The sequence below is a fragment of the Schistocerca cancellata genome, chromosome 8 (genome assembly GCF_023864275.1).
Source record: "Schistocerca cancellata isolate TAMUIC-IGC-003103 chromosome 8, iqSchCanc2.1, whole genome shotgun sequence".
Lineage (NCBI taxonomy): Eukaryota > Metazoa > Arthropoda > Insecta > Orthoptera > Acrididae > Schistocerca > Schistocerca cancellata.
The window spans coordinates 379,419,211-379,431,788 of record NC_064633.1 but is presented as its reverse complement, the minus strand read 5'-3'; positions in this window follow the sequence as shown (position 1 = coordinate 379,431,788).

Genomic DNA, 12,578 nt, shown 5'->3' with positions numbered 1-12,578 from the left:
GTTTTCTGTCTATCCAAGTTTCATTTCACCAATGTTGTGGATTAAGCGTACAGTTAGATAAAAAGTTTTAAGTTTCTTAATGTTGATTCTGATATGCGTGTTTAACCGGTGAAGGATTTCTTTCATCTGCGCCAGTTTGCAACGAAACGCTTTGTTGTTCCAGCATTTTTGAATTTTATTTTATTTCCTACAAAGCAAAGTTGCTGTACTGCGTGATCTCAAATCGTGATTTCCTCGTTAGTCAGCTCTTTCTACTGCTTCACTTTGTACATTGTCTGACCTCTTACTTCTCAACAAATTGTGGCACCACTTTTCAGAGGCTTGCAGAATCTTCTTCTGCACCTACCATGCTATGCTTGAAATGAACATTTTTCCTTGTTATAGGAGAAAATTCGATGTTAATGATGCATTATTATTGTTGAAGATTATACATCTACCCCTAATCTGCTTCAGTTTCTTTTTCCTTTTGTGTTGTATCAGAATTAAAGAAGCGAAACGTGCAAAATATTGTAGCTTTTTCGAGATAAAGTGTTCTGCATTTGGAAAGTGAGATTGTAGACAAGGACTAGTACTTTTCTGCTTGTCTTAAGTGTGACGATGTTCAGCATCCTTGATGCTCGTGTCACTTAATTATATGTATTACATGATGTTTGGTCGTAAAACCGTTGTTAAGGATGATATTTTTTCAAATATTACGTGAAGTGGTATGCAGCCCCATTCCTTGAAATGTTGCGTTGGGCTCCTTTGCAAGAGGGGCGACTCCAGTACTGACTCTAGAGCCGAATTATAAAGAGCAGTTCTTAAACACATTTGAAAGCGGTATTTTATTCACTAAAATATTGAACAACAATTTTCTTTTCTTTTGAAAGCTAAGAAATTCTTTTTAAGACAGTGCACCACAGGTTGGCGAGCTTTTGGAACAACAGCTGAATTTACCGTAACGTCATCGTAGTTTTTCCCTCATATATTGAGAACAACGGAACAACGCTCCTCGTGCGTTCTCTGTATGAATACAAAGGAATTATTAGCAGGGATATTTTACTACTGAAGAGGCGCTGGATTTTATTTTAATCATTCTGAGATACCGTATTAGGTTCTGTAGTTTGTTTCCTTCCCTTCTTGTACTGGCTTTAGTCCACTGTGGCACTTGCTTCAGATGAAAATTCTTATGTTGTTTGCTACCAATTATCGACGGTAGTTGAAACATTTTGGCATCGTTTGCTGTGCAACTTCTGAAGTAAGTGGCAGATATGACATAAGTTCAGAGATAATTGTAATTTATTCCTGAAAGTAATGCAAGAAAGAAATATAATACAGAGTTTTACAAACAAAGATACTCGTACATTTCGTTGAGGGGTTTATTGCTTTGTCTGAAAGGCAAATAGCGAGCGAGGATCACATATATCGATATATCACAAGACACTTTCTAGTGTGTGGTGAAGGACCATTCGCATACCACTAACATTTTTCCAACTTTCCTGTTCCGTTCGAGAATGGTTCACGGGAAAAAAAAGATTGTTCTTAAGCCTCCGTACGGGTTCGAATGTCTCCGGTTTTGCCGTCATGCCCGCATCTCGTGGTCGTGCGGTAGCGTTCTCGCTTCCCACGCCCGGGTTCCCGGGTTCGATTCCCGGCGGGGTCAGGGATTTTCTCTGCCTCGTGATGGCTGGGTGTTGTGTGCTGTTCTTAGGTTAGTTAGGTTTAAGTAGTTCTAAGTTCTAGGGGACTGATGACCATAGATGTTAAGTCCCATAGTGCTCAGGGCCATTTGAACCATTTTTTGCCGTCATGGTCATTCCGCGAGGTGCATTTTGCTGGACTGTTCTTGCAAAATGTGTTCTCTGAATTGCATCAGTTAATCCCTCTGTGATTCACAACTCCTGTCTTGTGCTACTCGCTACTCCCGCTCATTAAGAGACTCTGTGAAGAAACTTGCCGCCTTTCTTTGGATCATCTCTAAGTCCTCTGTTAATCCTACCCGGTAATGGTCTCAAACAGACGAGCATTACTCAAGAACAGATCGTATGATTGTTGTTCACGGGAGAATTACGTTTCCTGAGGACTCTTCTAATGCATGTCAGGATAATATCTGTTGTTCTTACAACTAGTCATATGTTGTTGCAGTGCCTTGTGTGCAATGTTCCTTCGGAACTGCATGCCTGTCTGAAGGTATATGAACCGCGGCGACTGCAGTCGTTACGAAATACAACCAATGCATTCGCAGTTGCGTCGTTCCTTCGTCATATGGAGATTTGGGTCTGGCCGTAAGTCGTACACGGATAGCCAAAGCCATTAAGGCGATTCCTCGCGTAAAGCGGGAAGTCTGGGTTCGAGTCCCGGTCGGGAACAAATTTTCATTGTCGTCATTTCCTTATACAGCTGATTGCTATTCTTATTCACAGTTCCGAATAAATTTAATTTAGTCATTTCACTCTAAGGCGGTCGGAACGCATATTCGATATTTTTACTGTTTCCTTTCCAGTGATCAGTTACCAGTCGTGCCTTCAATTACTAATGTGTCTCAACGCCTGTTCCGGGGCAATACGTTACTTTTGTAGAGTCTTAGTTGCCACTCAAAAATGGTTCAAATGGCTCTGAGCACTATGGGACTCAACTGCTGAGGTCATTAGTCCCCTAGAACTTAGAACTAGTTAAACCTAACTAACCTAAGGACATCACAAACATCCATGCCCGAGGCAGGATTCGAACCTGCGACCGTAGCGGTCTTGCGGTTCCAGACTGCAGCGCCTTTAACCGCACGGCCACTTCGGTCGGCCAGTTGCCACTCCCCGCATCAAACTTCTGTCCTCTGTAGCGCCTCCTTCACTTCGCTTCAGTAGCCTGGGTTTGTGAAACCAATATATAGAAGACTATCAGTCGCAAAGGTCTGCACCGAAGCTTACGACTTTGTCGATCAGATCATTGAAATATATCGTGAATTTGATCGATAAATTTAAAGAACGGTATCACTTCAACAGTCTGTTGGTTTAAACCAGTCACCCCACGCCATAGTCTTTAGAGCATGGAAGTTTCATGTGTAAAACAGCATCAAACGTCTGATTACTTTCGAGATGAGTTACTGTGTTAAATATTTGACCTGAAGCATGTAAAACCTTTATGGTTCAAATGGCTCTGAGAACTATGGGACTTAACTTCTGACGTCATCACTAGAACTACTTAAACCTAACTAACCTAAGGACATCACATACATCCATGCCCGAGGCAGGATTCAAACCTGCGACCGCAGCGAAAACCTTTATGGGTTGAAGGTGCAAAACCATAATTATGTTTAAAATTTGTTGGAAGTAGCTATGTACTATCTTTATCAATCTCTGGACGATTAGATTCTGGGCACTTTGCGCTCATTTTTAAGTGGAATTAATTTTTGCATAAATGTCAGTGTTTACGAAGTCACATTTCCTGAATTATGTAGCGTGCAATGACATAATTCACAAGCATATTCATTGCTATAACTGGATATTGTCTAAAAAGTGTTTACGAATGGAGTTAGTAGTAAAGAAATTATAAAGTAAAACGTCATTCCTGAGATGCAGTTTTATGCACGAACAGCGAAAAATGTAGTAAGCAATAAACTGTTTTCCTTCCGTTATTTTGCGGTAGGTGTCAGCGAGAAAAAGTTTTGAAAGATGTAAAATTGTGCGTAAAGTTCGTTGGCCGTCATTAATTGCTTAGAATTTCAAATTCTGGATGAATATAGTTAGGTAATTTGCACGCCGTGCGTTGTGCTGCTTCAACACAAACACACACTTTCTAACTAAACCTTTAACTAAGATAATCTTTCTTAACGAGAACAGTGTGACAGAATTTTAATGCTTTAGATTCGATAAATAACTATACGAAATCTGAAAATCAAGTTTTTGTTGCCACTGGAAGGCGTTAAGCAAGCATCTTGCAGTAGGACTGGCTGACCACGTTACCGTTTAATCCGTTCAGTAATATAGAAGAGCACTTAATTAATCACTACTTGCTAGTTTGGAGAGTGTACTGATTCTCATAAAGACAACTTTCAACACCTACAGCCCAACTGTAAACAGTTGTGTATGCTTGATTTGCGGATACTTGTTCCAAGGTCGTATCCATCGACGACCATGCTATGGGTAACTGTGTATGGAATACGATTTTTGTTATACATTTAAGAGGATGATGTGTGTCCAGATCCATTAGTGGACTCTAGAAAGAACACACGCTCGAAGCTAGGTAGCAGTGCTTGATAAATTACTCATTTAAACTAACAACCTGTTGGAAATGACATCGACCTTTAAAATTACATGCTCTTTAATACTCTTGGAGCACACTCGAAGTTACTTTAAGTTCCTTTTATCTCCATTATATTACTACGTCCTAAATGTTATCTGCTAGGAAGTTGGCCGGCCGGGGTGGCCGAGCGGTTCTAGGCGCTACAGTCTGGAACCGCGCGACCACTACGGTCGCAGGTTCGAATCCTGCCTCGGGCATAGATGTGTGTGATGTCCTTAGGTTAGTTGGGTTTAAGTAGTTCTAAGTTTTAGGGGACTGATGACCTCAGAAGTTAAGGCCCATAGTGCTCAGAGCCATTTTTTTGCTAGGAAGTTATCAATCCTATCACACAGCAGTCCAATGTTCCCAAAGCTCGTATTATGTTCACTCGGTGACAGCTTGCTAACCGATGCTAGAGACTGCGAAGAAGTACTGCCGTAAGTAACATAATCACCATCACATTCAAAGATATGGAGTGCGTCCATCCTAATTGTTGTCAGCGACATTTTCTACGGTGTTTCGGCAGGCTTTACAGTTTCGTTTTAGCTATGGGTAGCTGGAGTTAGCAAAAAAAAAAAAAAAAAAACGCTGCTCCTCACGCCTTTCATGTGACACCCTGTGCCGACGGAAATCGTTGGTTCGCTTCCGTGACAAACAAAATGATTTGTAGAGTGGAACTGTACGACCCCATTCGACAGAACGGTCCCAAGTGCAGCAGTGCTACTCATTCGCTACTGGAGTACTGGTTGTTCTTCGTGTTTTAGTGTTCCTGTCAAGACATATCGATGAAACAAATATCATATTAGAGTAACCTGGGAGGCCCTATCGGATGGGCATGTACAATGCTGTTCAGCCGCGTGGGGTAGTCGCACGGTCACTGGCGTCTTGTCACGGTTCTCGCGGCTCTCTCCGTCGGAGGTTCGAGTCCTCCATCGGGCATGGGTGTGTGTGTTGTCCTTAGCGTAAATTAGATTAAGTTAGATTAAGTAGTGCGTAACCTTAGGGACCGATGACCTCAGCAGTTTGGTACCATAAGACGTTACTACCAGTTTCCAATTTTTACAATTTCATTTTAAAAATCACTTTGTTTGTAGACGTGATGAGCAGTATTTGATTGGGCTGACTCCAGCTACGTATTGCAATAACGATATGGCAAATATCTATCGAAACATCAGAGAAAATGCACCTGACGACTTTTAGGAGGGGCACCAAATACAGTTAATGAATATTTTCTCGAAAAAAAAAAGTACCGCTATTTTTGAGAACTGGTCATTTGGAACCTCTCGATTTTGAATATACTCTCTTCGCCGAGAGTTATCGAAGTTACCTTAATGTAGGTCCTTTTTATTCTTTTCTCCTTTCAGCTGCCAGATACTGAAACTGTGCCATCACTCTGAGTTTTCTATGATATCTTGGATAGTTATCGCAGGTAGGGATTTTATGATTTTAACTTTATAGCGAAGTAAACACACTGATTTCTTGGGATAAGTTAGAGCTGTGTGCTGGACGGGCGCTCTAACCGAGCTTTTGTGAAGAGCGCGCCATCTGTTGTAGTGTCTGAACTCGACGTGTGAACCAGATCAGTACTCTCCAATTTTCCACTCGTCTCTCGCTCCCGGCAGATATGAAGCATGTTTATCATACGTAATGCATTTTCCTTTAGTCTGTAAAACAATATTGGGTGTGAGGAATTGTTGTCATCTTCCAGAGGACAGAGCTGTGAAAGCTTCAGTCTCCTTACATACAAGGTGTAACAAAAATGTACGGCACACATTGCAGGACACATTTCTCACTCGTAGACGAAGAAATTATGTTGTATGAACATGGATCTGGAAACGCTTTTTTTCCACGTTACATTCATTTTCTCCAGCTCGTTAATTATGGGAAACATACAAGAACAGAACGTTCGAATCAGGGGAACATGCACTCTCGATGATGTCTGGTGTTACGTCGTGCTCCGCCAGTGTTTCGTTTTGCATGTCCCTGTTGCCATGCGACGTACGTCATTGCTTTACAGGGAGCATCAATATTGTTCCAGCGATCAGTGTGACCGTTGCAAGTTCGTAGAGTTAATCACACAGACTTGGCTCGTGCGATGGCACTGTACAAAAATGCAGAGGCCCATTTGATGTATGGATTAGCTGACGGCAATGCCGATCGCGCTCAACGTTTGTACCGGGAGAGATTCCCAGGATGAGGTTACCCGACAGGAAAACATTTCAAGCTTTGATAGTCGACTTAGAGAACATGGGGCATTTGAGACTGGTACTCGCGACGAGCACACCGTAACGGGAGGAGGCAGTTCTTCATGCAGTTGACATCAACAATGTTGCCATTTTATGTTCGATTTTCGTTCACGTCAGGAAACCCCCTCTGCTTGCACTTTTTGAGATATTCCTTCGTGTAACACTGTTGCTTTCGGCCTAATCCCGCATTAATTTTCAGAAGTGTGGATTTCTTGATTTGAATATCGAACGTAAATACCACCACTGATGATGTTTATTTCAATTAAACGAAACGCGTTTGGTGACAAAAATACGCGTTTTTGTAGCTTCATTGTAGTTTCATAGACGTTACCTTCAACAGTTATAAACAAGCTATGGACAATATAGTAACACAAATGGGGAATTTTATTTTCCATTTATTTATTGCCATTGAGAGCGTTAATCACCTTTCTCGTTTGAAATCTGCCCTTTATGTATAGTAAGAGAACACAAAAGTATAAAAACTCCAAAAACTCCAAAAATATTTTTGTAACAGCTTATCGTGGTTTCCCGGCAACGGCCGTGCCGCAGTAGGTACGCCGATTCCCGTCAGATCAGCGAAATTAAGCGCTGTCGGGCGTGGCCAGCATTTGGATGGGTGACCATCCGGCCCGCCATGCGCTGTTGCAATTTTTCGGGGTACACTGAGCCTCGTGAAGTCAATTGGGGAGCTAATCGACCGAATAGTAGCGGCTCCGGTCGTATAAAACGGTCATAACGACCGGGAGTGTGGTGTGCCGACCACACGCCCCTCCTGTCCGCATCTTCAGCTGAGGATGATACGGCGTTCGGATGGTGCCGATGGGCCACTTGTGGCCTGAAGACGGAGTGCTTTATCATGGTTTCTTTGTTAATCAATAGTGTCAGTGAGTTTATAAGTAGAAATCTTTTCTCAGTTGCCACTTCTTTCATAACTTAACAGAACATTTAAAACAGCATTTCATCATGACGCCATCTCTAGACAAATAAGAGGACAAAATATTTGCGGAGGGGATATGAATGATGGTACACCATTACGACAAATGTTTCAGTCAAAATGCTGATTATGTTGAAACATAGTCTTGTGTGTAGTATCTGCACATATACTCATTTTAGTACACTTCGGTGCATCGAAGGCTGGAAAATAAAATTTTTCCTGTATTTTGTACAGTTCGTTGCCATGAGGCTATTCCTGAGACGTGAAGGTAGGTAAAACGCTGAAAACCAGTTACAGTGATGTGTTGACAAAGTTTAAATGATTAAAATACTTCCTCAGAGATGTCACTTTTCCCATTGACCTCGCACACCCTACTTATCTCCGCTAGGCTAAGACGACTAAATGACACTTCTTCTCTTAAATTTGTTTTCTGCAGGATGAATTTAGCATATCCGCTACAGCTTTACGTGTGACGTGTGCTTTTGTTCGGGAATACTGACTTCGACTGAATTTCGTCACAGATACAGACAGGTAAGATACATGATCTTTCCGGATTCCTACATTCCTCTCCTTACAGTTATCCTACGACGCTGGAACATCAGAAGTGTGACGTAACCGAAGATACAGTAGTTAAAGTTATATCTTAAGTTTTTATAACTACAGACGTACCAGTAAAACTCCCCCCCGATTCTTTAGAGAGTGGAACTCCCATATGCGAAACATCTCCAAACGTTTGATCAGGAATGAGTTAATGTCTTAAATACTTGACGTCAAACATGTAAGCGAGAAAAAGTTAAGGGAGGTTTTAAATTACGGTTAACATTTGTTGGAAGTCACTAAATGTTCTCATTATCAAACACTGAATGAGCACAGTCTGCGTTTTAATCAAAAGCTAGTTTTTCTGGCATCTCATTGTTTACCAACTGAGCTATTTGCCATACAACCATATAGTTTTGTGATATATGTGCGCATACATCACAGTTTAGGTGACTCAACACCAGAGTAGCAGGTGTAATATGTTTTTCGAGGAAAAAATGTCGCAAGTGGCGTGTACAGCGATCTCTAGCCAAATTGGATGTCGAGCTGCAACTATTAGCGCGCGTTGACCAAACAACCTCATTATTTATTTCTTATCTAAGTACAACATGGCAACAACGAAGTGTCACTAGAAAGCAGAAGTAGCTTCTACCAGAAACTGTGCTCTCGTGAATCTAATATATCGAATATTCCAGATCTCTGGAGAAGAACTAAATGAACGATTGAAGAGGAAAGTAGCGGGTAGGTCGGGGAAGAATGCCAGTGTGCACTCGGTGTGCTTGCCGGGGGGTCTCGTCCGTAATGTGGAGGAGGCCCTTCCGGCAGCTATTGAACGCACTGGGTGTGACCGGCTGCAGATAGTAGTACATGTCGGAACGAATGACGCCTGCCGCTTGGGTTCTGAGGCCATCCTTGGTTCCTTCCGGCGGCTGGCTGATTTGGTGAAGACAACCAGCATCGCACGCGGAGTGCAAGCTGAGCTTAATATCTGCAGCATAGTGCCCAGAGTCGATCGCGGTCCTCTGGTTTGGAGCCGTGTGGAGGGTCTAAACCAGAGGCTCAGACGACTCTGCGACTATAATGGTTGCAAATTCATCGACCTCCGTTATTGGGTGGAGAACTGTAGGGCCCCCCTAGACAGGTCAGGCGTGCACTACACACCGGAGCAGCTACTAGGGTAGCAGAGTACGTGTGGCGTGCACACGGGGGTTTTTTAGGTTAGAGGGACCCCCCCTTGGGCGAAACGATAAAATACCTGACGGCTTACCAGAGAGGACATTATCATCGTTGATAAAGAACGTCCGTCCTCAGAGACCAAAAACAGGAAAAGTTAACGTAATATTGGTAAACTGCAGGAGTATCCAGGGCAAGGTTCCTGAATTAGTATCTCTTATTGAAGGAAATAGTGCGCATATAGTATTAGGAACGGAAAGTTGGTTAAAACCGGAAGTGAACAGTAACGAAATCCTAGACACAGAATGGAATATATACCGCAAGGATAGGATAAACGCCAATGGTGGAGGAGTATTTATAGCAGTAAAGAATTCAATAATATCCAGTGAAGTTATTAGCGAATGCGAATGTGAAATAATCTGGGTTAAGCTAAGTATCAAAGGTGGGTCAGATATGATAGTCGGATGCTTCTATAGACCACCTACATCAGCAACCGTAGTAGTTGAGCGCCTCAGAGAGAACCTGCAGAACGTCGTGAAGAAGTTTCGTGATCATACTATTGTAATAGGGGGAGACTTCAATCTACCAGGTATAGAATGGGATAGTCACACAATCAGAGCTGGAGCCAGGGACAGAGACTCTTGTGACATTATCCTGACTGCCTTGTCCGAGAATTACTTCGAGCAGATAGTTAGAGAACCAACTCGTGAAGCTAACGTTTTAGACCTCATAGCAACAAATAGACCGGAACTTTTCGACTCCGTGAATGTAGAAGAGGGTATCAGTGATCATAAGTCAGTGGTTGCATCAATGACTACAAGTGTAATAAGAAATGCCAAGAAAGGAAGGAAAATATATTTGCTTAACAAGAGTGATAGGGCACAAATCGCAGAATATCTGAGTGACCACCATCAAACGTTCATTTCTGAGGAAGAGGATGTGGAACAAAAATGGAAAAAATTCAGAAACATCGTCCAGTACGCCTTAGATAAGTTCGTACCGACTAAGGTCCAAAGCGAGGGGAAAGATCCACCGTGGTATAACAATCATGTACGAAAGGTACTACGGAAACAAAGAAAGCTTCATCATAGGTTTAAGAGTAGTCGAATCATAGCTGATAAGGAAAAGCTGAACGAAGCGAAAAAGAGCGTAAAGAGAGCAATGAGAGAAGCATTCAACGAATTCGAACATAAAACATTGGCAAACAATCTAAACAAGAACCCTAAAAAGTTTTGGTCATATGTAAAATCGGTAAGCGGATCTAAATCCCCTATTCAGTCACTCGTTGACCACGATGGCACCGAAACAGAGGACGACCGAAGAAAGGCAGAAATACTGAATTCAGTGTTCCGAAACTGTTTCACTGCGGAAAATCGTAACACGGTCCCTGACTTCAGCCGTCGCACGGACGCCAAAATGGAAAATATTGAAATAAACGATATCGGAATTGAAAAACAACTGCTATCACTTAGTAGCGGAAAAGCATCCGGACCAGACGAGATACCCTTAAGATTCTACAGTGATTATGCTAAAGAACTTGCCCCCTTTCTATCAGCAATTTATCGTAGATCGCTGGAAGAACGTAAAGTACCTAGCGACTGGAAGAAAGCGCAGGTCGTTCCCATTTTCAAGAAGGGTCATAAATCAGATGCGAATAATTATAGGCCTATTTCGCTTACGTCAATCTGTTGTAGAATAATGGAACATGTTTTGTGTTCTCGTATTATGACGTTCTTAGATAATACAAATCTCCTTCATCATAACCAACATGGATTCCGCAAACAGAGATCATGTGAAACTCAGCTCGCCCTATTTGCCCAAGAAATTCACAGTGCCGTAGACACTGGCGAGCAGATTGATGCCGTATTCCTGGACTTCAGGAAGGCATTTGATACGGTTCCGCACTTACGTTTAGTGAAAAAAATACGAGCTTACGGAATATCGGACCAGGTTTGTGATTGGATTCAGGATTTCCTAGAAGGAAGAACACAACATGTCATTCTTAACGGTTCAAAATCTGCAGATGTAGAGGTAATTTCGGGAGTACCGCAAGGAAGCGTGATAGGACCTTTATTGTTTACAATATACATAAATGACTTAGTTGACAACATCGGTAGCTCCGTGAGGCTATTTGCAGATGACACGGTTGTCTACAAGAAAGTAGCAACATCAGAAGACTCGTACGTACTCCAGGAAGACCTGCAGAGGATTAATGCATGGTGCGACAGCTGGCAGCTTTCCCTAAACGTAGATAAATGTAATATAATGCGCATACATAGGGGCAGAAATCCATTCCAGTACGATTATGCCATAGGTGGTAAATCATTGGAAGCGGTAACGACCGTAAAATACTTAGGAGTTACTATCCGGAGCGATCTGAAGTGGAATGATCACATAAAACAAATAGTGGGAAAAGCAGGCGCCAGGTTGAGATTCATAGGAAGAATTCTAAGAAAATGTGACTCATCGACGAAAGAAGTAGCTTACAAAACGCTTGTTCGTCCGATTCTTGAGTATTGCTCATCGGTAGGGGACCCTTACCAGGTTGGATTAATAGAAGAGATAGACATGATCCAGCGAAAAGCAGCGCGATTCGTCATGGGGACATTTAGTCAGCGCGAGAGCGTTACGGAGATGCTGAACAAGCTCCAGTGGCGGACACTTCAAGAAAGGCGTTACGCAATACGGAGAGGTTTATTATCGAAATTACGAGAGAGCACATTCCGGGAAGAGATGGGCAACATATTACTACCGCCCACATATATGTCGCGTAATGATCACAACGAAAAGATCCGAGAAATTAGAGCAAATACGGAGACTTACAAGCAGTCGTTCTTCCCACGCACAATTCGTGAATGGAACAGGGAAGGGGGGATCAGATAGTGGTACAATAAGTACCCTCCGCCACACACCGTAAGGTGGCTCGCGGAGTACAGATGTAGATGTAGATGTAGATGTATGCTATATCGATTCAAATATAGAGTTTATCCTAAAACTTACAGATTTTAAAACTAAATCTGCCTTAATTTGACTTATGGTTACTCAAAAGAATCGATCAGTTGGATACTATGTTAGACAAACATTGCTTGTAATTCGTAAAATGAAGTGTCTCAAACATAGCAAGCTATTCTTGACCAAAGTTAACAACATTTGTTCACACGTGCAACTACTGTTGACAAAAACTACGAAATTACTGCGACAGAAGTCTTTAAGAACACATATTAATATGTGCTAGGGTATCTAATTTTCGGTCAAACGCGAAGTACATCTCTATACACTTGATTTATAAAGTGATGCCTTGCATACCAGCACGGACATGCATGTAGGCACTGAGTATCATGGATACACGTACTGAAAAGGTGACAACATACTTCTCTCAAGACTACACTGAAATAAAATAATTTTTCCCTTAATCATCTTGCTCTCCACAG